This window comes from Lepidochelys olivacea (assembly GCF_965140295.1).
Source record: "Lepidochelys olivacea isolate rLepOli2 genome assembly, chromosome: 2".
Lineage (NCBI taxonomy): Eukaryota > Metazoa > Chordata > Testudines > Cheloniidae > Lepidochelys > Lepidochelys olivacea.
Genome location: NC_140412.1, coordinates 183,556,772 through 183,571,495, shown reverse-complemented (window position 1 = coordinate 183,571,495; position 14,724 = coordinate 183,556,772). Strand labels below are relative to the sequence as shown.

General features: G+C 43.8%; 1 protein-coding gene across 5 annotated transcripts in view; it reads right to left on the bottom strand.

Annotated features, from left to right (window-relative positions):
- The window catches only part of PDE1C (phosphodiesterase 1C), a gene marked incomplete at its 5' end in the record, with an annotated part of 501,954 nt that overhangs the window by 333,405 nt on the left and 153,825 nt on the right, over positions 1-14,724 (bottom strand). The window lies entirely within an intron of this gene.

The window sequence follows — 14,724 nt, the reverse complement described above, 5'->3', positions numbered from 1 at the left end:
GCTAGTCCCTACCTGTCCTGGCATCATGCTGGGCTCCGGAAGTGTCCAGCAGGTCCAGCTCCTGGGGGGGGAGGGAGGAGTAGGCATGGGGCTCTGCCCGCTGCCCCTGCCCCAAGCACCAGCTCCGCACTCCCATTGGCCAGGAACTGCAGCCAATGGGAGGTGGGGGAGCAGTACCTGCAGGCAAGAGCAGCACACAGAGCCTCCTGCCCCCACCCTCACCCGCCCCACATAGGAGCCGGACCTGCTTGCCACTTCCAGGGGCCAGCACAGTGCCAAGACAGATAGAGACTAACCAGGGGGTGAAAGTGAGCCGGTACAGTGTACTGGTAAGAAGCTGGTACTGGCTCATACGCAGCCCACATTAAAGTGCTCAAAGTCCCTGCCCCTTTTGCCTCCCCTGTCGGTGGCCCTGCGGGTAGGGTCCGTACCAGCAGGGCCGCCGACAGGGAAGGGGCAGGAATGTTAAAGCAGTGCCCCGGCAAAGGACCATCCTTGAGCACTGCCGCGGCAGCGCTTTAACGTCGCTGCCCCTTCCCCGTCGGCAGCCCTGCCGGTATGGACCCTATCAGAGGGGCCGCCGCCAAGGGAGGCAAAAGGGGCAGGGATGTTAAAGCGCTGCCCTGGCAGCGCTTTAAGGAGAGTCCTTTGCCGTGGCACTGCTTTAACATTCCTGTCCCTTTTGTCGTCGTCCCGTCCCCCCCCCCCCCCCGGGCCGCTGATGCAGGGGGAAAAAAGGGAGCAGCTGCTCCGGGGCCGGCAATTTAAAAGAGCCAAGGGCTCTGGCTGCTGCTGCTGCGGCAGCCAGAGCCCCGGACCCTTTAAATCACCACTGGAGCCCTGGGCGGCTCAGGCCAGGTGGCCTGGAAGGGCTGGCTGGGGGACACTGACCTCCAGCCCCATCCCCCGTACGAGTAAGTCTTCGGACTTACTTTCACCCCTGGGACTACCCTGCCTTAGCCTCGCTGACTGGGAGCTGCCAGAGGTAAGCCTGTGCCCCAACCCGGATCCCCAACTCCCTGCCCTAGCCCTGAACTGCCCCAAACCTGGAGCCCCCTCCTGCACCCCAAATCCCTCATCCCCAGCCCAGAGCCCATACCCCAACTCCCTGCCCAAACCCAGAACCCCCTCCCACTCCATGAACCCCTCATCCGTGGCCCCACCCCAGAAGTGGCACCCCCTCCCACATCCCAACGCTCTGCCTCAACCTGCATCCCGCTCCAGCACTCCGAATATCTTGGCCCCACCCCACAGCCTGAAGCCCACTCCTGCACCCCAAACCCCTCATCCCCGGCTCCAGACCAGAGCCTGCAGCCCCAGCCCAGAGCCCAGACCCTCTCTGACACCCCAACCCCCTGCTTCAACCTGCAGCCCCTTCCCACATTCCAAATCCCTTGGCCCCACCCCCCAGCCTGGAGCCCCCTTCTGCACTCCAAACCCCTCATCCCCAGCCCAGAGCCCGCACCCCCAGCCGGAGCCCTCACCCCCTCCTGCCCCCCAACTTCCTTGCCCCAGCCTGGAGGCCCCTCCCACACCCTGAACCTCTTATTTCTGGCCCCACCCCAGAGCTTGCACTCCCAGTTAGAGCCCTCACCCACTCCTGCACCCCAACTCCCTCCCCCAGCACAGTGAAAGTGAGGGAGTGGGCGAGCGAGTCACCAAGGGAGGGGAAATATAGTGAGCAGGGGGTGGGGCCTCAGGGAAGGGGCAGAGCTAGGGTGTTCAGTTTTGTGTGAATAGAAAGTTGGCAACCCTACTTGCCAGCTCTGCTGATCAGTGCAGAAACTAGGTGAGCCACAGATCCATCGACTTTCCCCCTTTTATGGGTAGGGTTGGGCCCCATGTATCACTAGCAAGCAGCAATCCCTACATGCAGGAGAGCACAGGAACTGCAATTGTGGCTGGGCATTCCTGTGTTGGGAATACATGAGATTGAAGGCTCCTTGCTCCCTCTTCTGTATCTTCTCCCTGCCTTACACATCCACGAGAACCAGCTAGAGTCTGGTCCTGGGTGATACCTGATAACAAAAATTCTAATACAGGCCAAGCAATATATAAGTGAAATGGATGATCCTTGTGCTTTCCCTGCTGGAGGAATCATCAGATTATGATTTCTTTTCTGAGAATTACACTATTCCAGTATTAAAACTTCACGTCAGAGACAAAAAGAACGAGGAGTACTTATGGCACCTTAGAGACTAACAAATTTATTTGGGCATAAGCTTTCGTGGGCTAAAACCCACTTCATCATATGCATGCAGTGGAGAAAATATATATATATATATATACACACACACACACAGAGAACATGAAAAAATGGGGGTTGCCATACCAACTCTAACAAGACTAATCAATTAAGGTGGGCTATTATCAGCAGGAGAAAAAAAACCTTTTGTAGTAATAATCAGGATGGCCCATTTCAAACAGTTGACAAGAATTAGCATGGGGAAATAGTTTTTCCCCTACTGTTACTCACACCTTCTTGTCAACTGTTTGAAATGGGCCATCCTGATTATCACTACAAAAGGTTTTTTTTCTCCTGCTGATAATAGCCCACCTTAATTGATTAGTCTTGTTAGAGTTGGTATGGCAACCCCCATTTTTTTCATGTTCTCTGTATATATCTTCCTACTGTATTTTCCACTGCATGCATCTGATGAAGTGGGTTTTAGCCCACAAAAGCTTATGCCCAAATAAATGTGTTAGTCTCTAAGGGTATGTCTACACTATCCACCGGATCTGCAGGCAGCGATCGATCCAGTGGGGATCAATTTATTGCGTCTAGTCTAGACACAATAAATCGATCCCCAAGCGCTGTCCCGTCGACTCCTGTACTCCACCGCAGCGAGAGGCGCAGGTAGAGTCAACAAGGGAGTGGCAGCAGTCGACTCATTGCGGTGAAGACACCACAGTAAGTAGATCTAAGTACGTCAACTTCAGCTACGTTATTCACGTAGCTGAAGTTGCATAAATTAGATCGACACCGCCCCTCCCCCCCAAGTGTAGACCAGGGGTGCCATAAACACTCCTCATTCTTTTTGCTGATACAGACTAACACGGCTACCACTCTGAAACCTGACATCAGAGACACTAAGTAATGGCTTACTGTTCCCATGGCAAGTTATCAGTTAGTCAGAGATAGTTTGAGGAAGAAAAGGGGAGCAGAATCAACGTTTCCATACGTGATTAATGCCAATTTTTTCTCCACCATATTCATATGAATGTGTTAATTTCCCCGACATTTAGGAAGAACAAAGAAGAGATGATTTCTTAGACTGAGTGTCTAATAGGAAACGTAAGTTATCTGCCATAGAAAACAAAGAACGCAATGCTATTTTTTTCTAGCAAGATTTTGCTAAAATGGGCCTCAATCCTGAAAACACTTTTGCCTACACCTAACTTTACATGCATGAATAGTCCCAGTGAACTCAACAAATAAAGTGTACTTAAACATTTTAGGCATTCAAGCCTCAGTTCAGCAAGGTAGATTAGCACATGCTTATGGCCTTGTCTACACACAAAAGTTGTACCACTTTCACTATAGCAATATAGTTAAAGTAGTACAAGTCATCCTTTCCCCCCTCTCACACCCCCCATGGATGAAATTATATAGGACTAAAAGTAGTTCATACTGGTATACACCTATAGGGAAAGGGAATAAGCTATATTTCTATAAGAAACCTTTATTCCATTATAACTTTGTCCACCCTAGGGTTGTACCAATTTAACTACTTTGACAGAAAATTCACACCCTTTACCAAAATAGGAAAACAAAAACAACCTGCATGTAGACAAAGCTCAGTGCACATTCAATGGGAAGTCACATTCTTAAAGTTAGGCACAAATTTCAGTATCTTGTTTAACTGAGGCCTCGGATCACTAGATTATAAATTAAAGTGATTGTTCATGCAAAATGTATTCAGAAATAATTAAAACATTGGAAATACAAAGGAACATACCTTAGCTCTGAAAATATTTCACACTTCACTTATATTTATTCTTTATTTCATATTATTATGGTAAGTGGGAATGAATTCTCCTAGTACTATTTTGTTAGCTGAGTTATTGAAACAACCTGCCATATATCATCATTTGACCGATATTCACTATCATGGTAATCATGCTGTAATTATTAATGTCAAATATATATATTCATTTCAAATACGACAGACCCAGACCAGTGGAGTACAGGAGTCTGGTAGAAGGCAAATATACTGGCCACTGGATGAATAGTTTTCTGTCCCCTGAGTGACCAGAGCAGGGGCTGTACTCGAGCAATTAAGAACATACTAGAATCAATTATGACAGGCAGACTAATCAGGACACCTGGTTTAAAAAGGACCTCCCATCAGCTAGTGGAGGGCGTGCAAGGAGCAGGGAGTGAGAAGGCATGCTGCTGCAGGACTGAGTACAAGCGTGATCAGGCTTCAGGAGAAAGATCCTGCGGTGAGGATAAAGAAGGGGCTGGGAGGCCATGGGGAAGTAGCCCAGAGAGTTGTAGCTGTAGCTGTCACGCAGCTGATACAGTAGATGTAGACAGCTGCTATCCACAGGGCCCTGGGCTGGTACCTGGTGTAGAGGGCAGGCCCGGGTTCCCCCCATCCTCCCCAACTCCTGATCAGACACAGGAGGAGTTGACCTGGTCTGTGAGCAACACCAGAAGGAAAGGTCTAATTTGGAAAGGGATCTGGCCTGTCTCCGACCCACTAGGTGGGACAACGGAGACTGTGGAGATTGTTCTCCATTTCCCCGATGCTGGCCAGTGATGAGGTTAGCTGAGTGAACAGCAGGTTTGAGCCTCTAGCAGAAGCGGCCAAACTGAGGGCTGCCATGAACCTCTGAGGTGAGCAAATCTGCCAAAAAGCACAGGACCCACCAAGGCAGAGGAGGAACTTTGTCACACAAATTATTGCTTATTTATTTTGATAGATGAGGAAACATATCTCAGTATGAGCAACAATTATACACCTACTCACTCAGCCAGGTCTGACTGCAACCTACCTTACATTTTTAGTTTGTTTCTGGAAAAAACACATGTGGCAAAAGAAACAAATTTCATTGTTACTTTCATTTCCAGGAGTGTTGTCACTTCAAGTTATCACCCTGTAATTAATACAAAGATTATGATTTGAAAGGCTGATCACCTTTTATTCATTCTAGGGACTGTAAATTTATATTTATGTATAATTGAGAAATGTGAATCACATTTGGTAGTTCACAGTGATTTGTCTACTTCACACAAGCCACTATCTGCTAACAGGTTAATCTGCAACTTGCTTTATTTTTATCTCTGAATCTCTTTCACTAAACAAAGCAAATTCTTGGTGAGATTCTTCTCTTGGGTGTATAAACCAGATTATTGGCAAGATTCTTCACTTGGTTGAAAGAACATCATTTTTATTGCTTCTGTAACTCAGATGATCAATATTCTTTATATTTTAAAGATGGTAAAATCAGGTCCTGAAGAGGAGCTGTGGAGCTCAAAAGTTTGTCTTTCACCAACGGAAGATAGTCCACTGCCAGGTATTACTCCACCCACCTTCTCTCTCTCATATCTTGGGATCAACAGGGCTACAACAAGATTGCAGACAAAATCTACTCCCATTTATACTTGTGCATCCTCAGTGGGATTTCACAACTAAATGGAAATGAGCCAAAGAATGCAAACTTATGGAAATCAAAGCCATATACACAGCCTCCAAACATGCCTAGAGAGAATGCAAAACATATAGTCTATTTTCTCCATCTGTTCTAAAGTGTTTGATTTTGCAATTACAATTCTTTACTCTAAAACTATGACAAAGTCAGCTATTATATCAACATTTTTTCCGCTTTCACTTTTTAAAACTTTCACTGATGCTGGTGGTTGTAATTGACAACACAGTATATAGTATCAGCCTCACATTACAGAAACAGATATAAGTAGAGCCCTACCAAATTCACACCCCATTTTGGTCAATTTCACGGACATAGGATTTTTAAAATAAATGTCATGATTTCAGCTATTTAAATCAGAAATGTCACGGTGTTGTAATTGTAGGGGGTCTTGACACAAAAAGGAGTTATGGGGGGGAGGCTTACAAGGTTATTGTAGGTGGGGTTGCGGTACCTCTACCCTTACTCCTTCTGCACTGCTGCTGGCGGCGGTGCTGCTTTCAGAGCTGGGCAGCCAGAGGGTGGCGGCTGCTGATTGAGAGCCCAGCTCTGCAGACAGCAGCGCAGAAGTAAGGGTGGCATGGTATGCTATTGCCATCCTTACTTCTCTGCTGCTGCTGGCAGGGTGCTTCCTTCAGAGCTGTGCACCCGGCTAACAGCTGCCACTCTCCGGCTGCCCGTTCTGAAGGCAGTGCAAAAGTAAGGGTGGTAATACCACGACCCCCATAAAACAACCTTGTGACCCCTCTGTAACTCCCTTTTTGGTCAGGACCCCCAATTTGAGAAACGCTGGTCTCCCCCGTGAAATCTGTATAGTACAAGGTAAAAGCACACAAGACCAGATTTCACGGGGGAGACCAGATTCCCTGGTCCGTAACCTGTTTTTCATGGCCGTGAATTTGGTAGGGCCCTAGATATAAGCAAAGACAATGAGACTGGTAAGAGAAACTTTCTAGTCATGCAATCCCACAGCTTATTTTGAGGCATGAAGAAACAATGAGCCTGATTCTGCGCTCACACTAGTATAATCTCATTTACTTCAGTGTAGTTAATTCTGAGCAAGACAAGCGCAAGCAAAAGAGAAATCAGAGCCAAAATCCCCATAAACACAAAAGACAACACTAATGGTATATCCTCTGTTTAACAACTAGTTCCACTGTACATAGGACCCACTTAAATTTCCCATGGCTCTTTGTATTTTGGGGTCATCACCGGGCATTAATTACAGCCTAGATTTTGTGGAGGCCTACATTTTCTCAATACTATTTTTTCAGTACTATTTCTTTTTCTTGCAACACTTCTGGATATCCACTGGGAAGTGTGGCAATCCCAAGAAATCATCTTGAGAGCTCTATAAAGGTTTATCACTCTACAACATAAGCTACGTACATACTTTACAAACAATGGGGCTATTAATGTTGAAAAACAAGACAAATTAGGGAGACAGTTTATTAGCATTTTATCTGCCTTGGCACATCTAATCTGTTCCGAAAATCAGGATTTATGTATATTTACCTTTATGCAAATTATGTGAAAATTATGCACATTCTCTGGTTCTAGTCCATATTGTCCCCTCCCCATTGTAAAATCCACAGGACAGGAACCAAGTGTTGAGAAAACTCCTTGATGTTTACTTCATAGTTTTTCCAACAAATGCTCCCCTTATAAGGAATGAGGTTTGGGGAGCTGCACTGAAGACAGGGGAGCATCCAAAATAAAAGACAAATTATCGAAGGATATAAACTGTCAAAATGCCCCAGAACAGAGTCCTACAACACTGAAGAATACCTCTGAAAATTGTACAGAAAATGTTACAAGAAAGATTTTTTTTACCCCTCAGTCCTACTCTTGGCAAACATCAGGTACTCTGTTTGGGGGGGAAGGGGAAGAGATTTTCTTATCCTGTTATGACAAATAAGCAACACAGCCAGGAGCAGCTCCCAGAAAATAATAGAAGTTAAGATTATACTTAATTCCCATGTCTAAACCAAGTAAAATGCTTTGAATTAGAGAGTTTCAAATACATCTGGTTTTACAAAATAATGAACAGCCACATCACAGGGCCTGATTTGATCTCCCCTATACCAGTTGCACATCCATGGGTCTCAGTGGAGTTACTCCTGATTTACATTGGCTTGAAAGCAAAGTATGACTCTGTCTTCATATCTCACCCAGTGGACTCTTTGCTTTAATAATCTGCAACATTGCTTAATTTCCCATGCTGCCTTCATGAAGATGCGCCAGGTTTTGTGCTCACCCATGCAAGTCCACTGGAGTCAGTGGAATTCTTCACAGAATGAGAGTGCAGAATTAGTCCAAGGCTGGTTTCTATCATATTTTATGCTATTACTGCTGTGAAGTTTTAAAGCCTTAGTTTTGAATGTTCAGCTTAACAACAGATTATGGCTCTTGAAAAGGAGGTCACCATTTTTTTCTGTTTGGTTATAAGGTATAACTAGAGTTTTGCAAATAGCTATGATTTTTGGTTCACAGATGAGGCGTTGGACAAATGTGAGGGTAAACAGATTCAGGTGGTTTTGAGTTTTAGCTTTGAATGAACCTCCAAACCAGAGCTGGTTGAATATTTTCCATAGAAGTTTGATAGTTGACTTTTTCCAACTATCTGATTTCAGATACTAGAACAGAGGATCAGCTCAGCAGCAAACTCATACTGTTAGCGGAGGGCAATTTTATAGCTATAGATATATTACAAACACTATTCTTTATAAAGAAGAATGCCTGCACTTGCCTCTCCCGAGCAGAGCCAAGATTCTGATACATGAAGAGTAGAAGGGTGAGGTTGAAGCCGAATATGTCAGACTACTTCACCTTGTGTGGTCCCTTGAAATATGTGTTACCTATTTATGCTCAATCTTTTCCATTTTGTATTTAACTGACACACTGAGTAAGTTTCTCAGACCTGAACATGAGCTCTGTGTAAACTTCTCTCTCACCCCAACAGAAGTTGGTTCTGTAAAAGATATTACTTCACCCTCCTGGTGTCTCTAATATCCTGGGACCAACATGGCTACACCACCACATATACAAGCAATGGAAGATATCAAATTTTTCTGCCTAAAATGGAAACTCAACAACATGAAGAAAAAGGAAGCAAAACTTCACAGCAACATCTACTTCCTAAGCACATGCAAGAAATAAATCTCCACCCGCAGAGGTCTCACCATCTATAACTCTCTGAACCCTACATACAATTACAAATATGCTGAACAGCTCTTTAGACAGTCTTCAGAAAAACTGAGGAACCTCTTACTACACCTCATATACTCCAGAAGGGACCACCTCAAACAAGAAATCATCGCACGCTGACACATACTGGAAGAAAAAAAAAATCAAGGAAGTTATCTAGAAATCATGCAAGAAATCCAAAACAGCTGTCAAAAAACTTGATGACAACCATCCAACACAAAAATGGAACCAACTACAACTACTCCACAACTCATAGAACACTATCTCCAGGAGAAACCAAGGTACCAGTACCCACTACATGGACACTACACAACATCTGAAATAATCAATTTATCAAGACCACCCCTAACTGGAGCGGAATTATCTACGCTCTCTAAGGCAGTGGCTCTCAACCTTTCTAGACTACTGTACCCCTTTCAGGAGTCTGATTTGTCTTGCATACTCCCAAGTTTCACCTCATTTTAAAACTACTTGCTTACAAAAATCAGACATAAAAAAAAATACTAGTGTCACAGCACACTATTACTGAAAAATGGCTTACATTCTCATTTTTACCATTTAATTAAATAAATCAATTGGAATATAAAATATTGTACTTACATTTCAGTGTATACTATATAGAGTAGTAGTATAAACAAGTCATTGTCTGCATGAAATTTTAGTTTGTACTGACTTGGCTAGTGCTGTTTATGTAGCTTGTTGTAAAAATAGGCAAATATCTAGGTGAGTTAATGTACCCCCGAAAGATCTCTGAGTACCCCTAGTTAAGAACCACTGCTCTAAGGGACTGAACTTCTGCCCAAACACAGAATCTGATACCAGACTAATATGTGGAGAACTAAAAGAATTCTTTCGCCGACTCAACCTCAAAGAATTATTTCACAACAATGACAAAACTACTCAAAATTACCAGGTCCCCACCAACAACCATAAGAAAAAAAAAGAAACATTTGACTGGACACCATCCCAGAGTAGACAAAAATCACACTCTTGATCATTACATGAATTGCTTCAAGAAAAAACTAACCATGAAATCCTTAACAATCACATCCACCACAATCTCTCCACCACCGAGAGGACAGATATACAGTCCCTGAAATCTAACCACCAGGCAGTGATCAAATTAGCAGACAAAGTGGGTGCCATCGTACTCCTCAGCCACGATAACTACAAGGCTCAGCAACAACTTGCCCACACCACCTACTATCAAGAACTCAAAGATGAATTTATGCCACAATTTACCCAGGAATTTAAAGATATCAAATCCTTCCCCAAACAACTCCAAGACAAACTATACAAACTCTTCCCCCCTATGAGCCCACCATAGGGACTTTCTGCATGCTGCCCAAGGCGCACAACCAAGGGAACCCAGGAAGACCTGTGGTATCGAGCCACAGAACTCTTACCAAAGGAATATTAGAACTCATAAAAACCGTCCTCAAACCTCTGACCACACAAAGGGCCAGCTTCCTCCAGACACAACCAACTTCCTCTACAAACTCCACAATATTCACAGCCTCTTTCAGAACACCATCTTTGCCACCATGGATGTCTCTTCCCTATACACCTCACAATGCAGCATAGCTGCCTGCCTCAAATATTTACAAGACAATGGACAACCCTCAGATATCCACACCAAACACATCGTTAGACTCATCCTTTTCATTCTCACCCATAACAATTTTACATTCAACAACATTTTCTAAATCATGGGAACAGCCATGGGTACTAAGATGGCTCTAGAGTGACCACCTTTTCAAAAGGCTAAAGCAGCACACATGCAGGAGCCCCCCCCGCTGTGGCCCCACCCTCAATCCTCCTCTTCCCGAGGCCCCGCCCTCTGGTCAGGTTGGAAGTCGGAGCCAAACCATGGTAAGAGCCGCCAAGGGTACCCTGGCTGCTGTGTGGAGCCCAGTACCTTCCACCTGCCCTGGGTTGGGGTCCGGGGGTGGCCCCCCCAAGAGCAGACCCAGAAAGTGATCTAGTCCAGATGGGGTTTTTGGCTCCTAATGGCAGAATGACTCCAAGAACTGAAATTAGAGCGTGACAATTTAATTCTGTATGAAAGTACAGTCCATTAAATATGATCTGATGACGACTTAATTACTTCTGTCTGTGTTGTTGGCTCATGCTTTTTTTTTTCTTGCTATATTGAATAATATTTGTGACAAATTCTGTATAGGATTTGGAGAGGATTACCTAAGCACATTGACTATTTGCTGTGCCTGAAGAAATGGAAAGAGTGGTAATTTTCACCTAATCAAACACTGAGGCAACTTAACCTGGTGGATTGGTCAGTAAGACAACTATACTGGAACCCAGTGATCTGACAGGGCGGGGTGGGGAGGCCTATGTGATTTAGAGAATGTTGGTGTAGTATGTCTGGTGAAAATGCTCTAAGCCAACAGGAGAGAGCTCTCCCATTGGCTTAACTCCACATCCACGAGATGCAGTAGCTATATCGGCAGGAGAAGCTCTCCCACTCACATAGCGCTGTCTACATGGGTGGGGGGGGTTGGTTAAGGTCAGTATAACTACGCTGCTCAGGGGGGTGGATTTTTCACACCCCTGAGTGACATAGTTATATCAAAGTATATAGTGTAGACCAAGCTCGAGTCTCAGGTGGCAAGAGGATATAGTGTTACAGAAGTACAACTCTCAGTCTAATGGGAAAGGCAAGCCCTGTTCTCTGGATTGTTCCTAATGGTTGCAAATGTCAGTGCAATAAGGAGTAGTTGGTCTTAAGGATTTTAAACAGAAAACAGAAGCCTTGAAAGGTGGCCCTATCAGCCTTACCTTACAGGTGCTAGTTCAGTGAAACCCAAACATTTTACCTTGCCCCTCCCCCCACCACTCATCTTCACTGGGATTTGACATCCCTGCCCCACGCTTGGCAACTTAGGGTGACCCCCTCGCTCAACTTAGGATGACCCCACCATTCTGCTGCCATTTACTTGTACAATAAGGTTAAAACATTTCGTTACCCCTGCATTCAAATACCAGAGTGATGAGTAACCCAAACCAGCCATAATTAATTATTTTGGCAAAGCAGCTCCATATGCTGCTCACCTAGGTAGACTAGGCGTGTCTACGCAAACACCGTCTGCTCCTGAAGTCTCTTCCCACAGCTCATCACTAGATGTCAGAGTAGAGCTCACTGAGATCCTGCTTACAGGAGTAAGTGCTTAATTATACCTTCGCCATGTGAAGGTGGTATAAGGGGAGATGGCACAGATAAAATTACCAAATTAAGCTAAATCTTCTGAAGCCAGGGATACATCATTTAAGTTTGTCCACATAAAAGGTATGCACTTTTTAAAACATTGCAACTACTGTGTATAGACAAGGTCAGAGCCTTAGGGCCTATTCTCTCCTCATTTACATGGATGTAACTTCAGTGGATTTACTCTTGTGCTAAATGAAAGGAAAAATGAGGTTCATAGATCCCAGCCCTGTGACTGTCAGCAGCTCATGACAAAAAATGAACAGTGTGTGGTTCTTAGGTTTTATCTAATATTTGGCTACACTTCCAGTTATTCAGTAGTCACATAATTACTAAAATTAGAAAATGTGCACACTGCTAGTTTATCACAGCTATCACTCCCCTATCATTGGGTACTCTTATCTGAAGCTTCTTTAGTGCAATGGCAGAACAGTTTGTAATTATCTCCAGCTGCAAACAAACCACAACCACAGTCACTCATCAGTTAGCCTCCAACTTGTGACACAGAGAATAGCTCTTGGGCATGACCTTCAGTGCCATAATCACAGGCTTCCATTCAGTAAACTGAAATGCTCTGAATGCACTGAAATTCAGTGCACCTCCACTGGCTCAATTAACAAAGGGACCCTGTAAGCAGGTATAAACACTGCCTCTTGCTCCAGAAGCTACATTGGTACCATAAACACAAGTGTAATATAAGTATTCTTACTGGAGCTAGGAGAGATACTCATACTGAAACAAAAAATACCCTAGAAATAATTTGCTTCCTTTCTACCTCAGAGCTTCTGTGGAAATATGGTGCTTCCTACAAGATTTTTTTTTTTTTTTTTTTTTTTGCATCAGCAAAAATTTTGTCAAAGTTGGGCATAATACATTTATCTCCTGACTTGTCTAGATATTGATGAAAATCCTTCATGCATTTTCAACTTTCAGGCTGGATTGTTTGGTTTTTCCCATATGATCTGTTTTCAGTATTCCCAATTGACTCAGCTGTTTCTGTGTAATCAAAAGGGTCGGTGAAAGCCATTTCAACACCTCAGGCCCATGTGGAAAGAACAAGGAGATAGACAACCAAAATATACAAGAGAGAGAGAGAAAAGTGGCCTGCAGTCTGCCAAAAAGGACCACTGGGCCTCTCCCCACAAAAGGATAAGGTAAGTATTGGGGTTATTGAAAGGAGGGGCTCTTGCAGAGCCTGCAATATAGAGCGGTATTGGGGGTGAGACGGAAGAGGAATGGAGGATTGTGGCCTCCGTACATTAGGATAACATTTGATGCTCTCACAAAAACTAATACCTTTGAACTTTCTGCATTACTGTTTTTCTATGTATTTTTTATAATTCTGAGGCTGGTTTATAGTGTGCATCTTTATACTTTTTTTGTAATGTTGAGACTGGTTTCCTGGTCGATTTTATACCTATTGCTGCTAAGTGGTTTATTACATGCTTGTATGCACAGACTGTCAAATTTTGAACAAAAAGCTTTAGCTGAAAAAAGACCTTTCCGTGAAGAAGAAAAAAAAAGTTTCACAAATATCTGCGGACTTCCAATATAAAATTTTTCACACACACACACAAAAAAAAATCAAAACCCTCGTAATCAGTTTTAATTCAAAATTACTTAAAAAATGTGGGGAAACAAACAATTCTAAAATGGAGTCTTTCAAACCCTGCAAAATGGAAGTTACAAATTTTTAACAGGGTTTTCCACACTGTATTTATTTAACTTTAACCAGCTCTACTTTTATACCTAGTTTTTCTTTTAAGAGTCAAATTTGATGCATGCTCTTAACTCTCTGATTGGGTTGGCATGGTTATTTTATTTGAGATCATCTTTGCAGTTCTAGAAATATAGAGCAGCAATTATTTTAAAAGAAGAGGGTGGTTTTGTTGTTTTAGCCATCTCTCCTTAACAAACCTGAGTGCTTGACTTCAAGAGTGTAAAATGCTCCACTTTCTTTTAGGCTAGATATACAAAACCAAAAAACCACCTCACTGTCTCCACTCTAGAGGTTATGAAGTTGACAAACAGTTCTATTCAGCAGCTACTTTACCTTTGCCTGAGAGGTTAGGAGAGGTCTTATTATTCCTTTTGCTTCCTATTATTTTAACTGTACATATTACATGTATGGTGTGGCACTGAGGTATCTGTGACACCCTGCTGCTGCCAAATATTTCATTACATTTTCATGGCTAATTTTCAATTTTGGATCTGTGTACAGTGCACAGGTCTGCAAAAAAAAATAATCACATTTTGTAATGCTTTGGCTACTCATTCAATGCAGCAGGAGACCTTGGTTGGATACATCAGGTGGTCTGTCTAGCTTTCCTGCCGCTGCCCCTGTACTAGAGGCATGAACCTGCTCCCATGTTCACTGGCACGTTTCCATAAATGTGTTGGGAACCAAGATACAGGGCTAAGTGTACGACTTTGCTGATGCTCTTGAGCTACACCCATATTGATGTGTGTCTTACCTGGCCCAAGAACACAGAGAACTTCCTTCACACAGTGTAGTTAGCACCCCATCATAAGCCTTACCCCTCATCCAAAATACCACCACCATTATCTTTATCCACAGTTTCCTCTCTTCCATCACAAAAGAGATTGTGTGAGAAATCTTGGCCCCATTTAAGTCAATG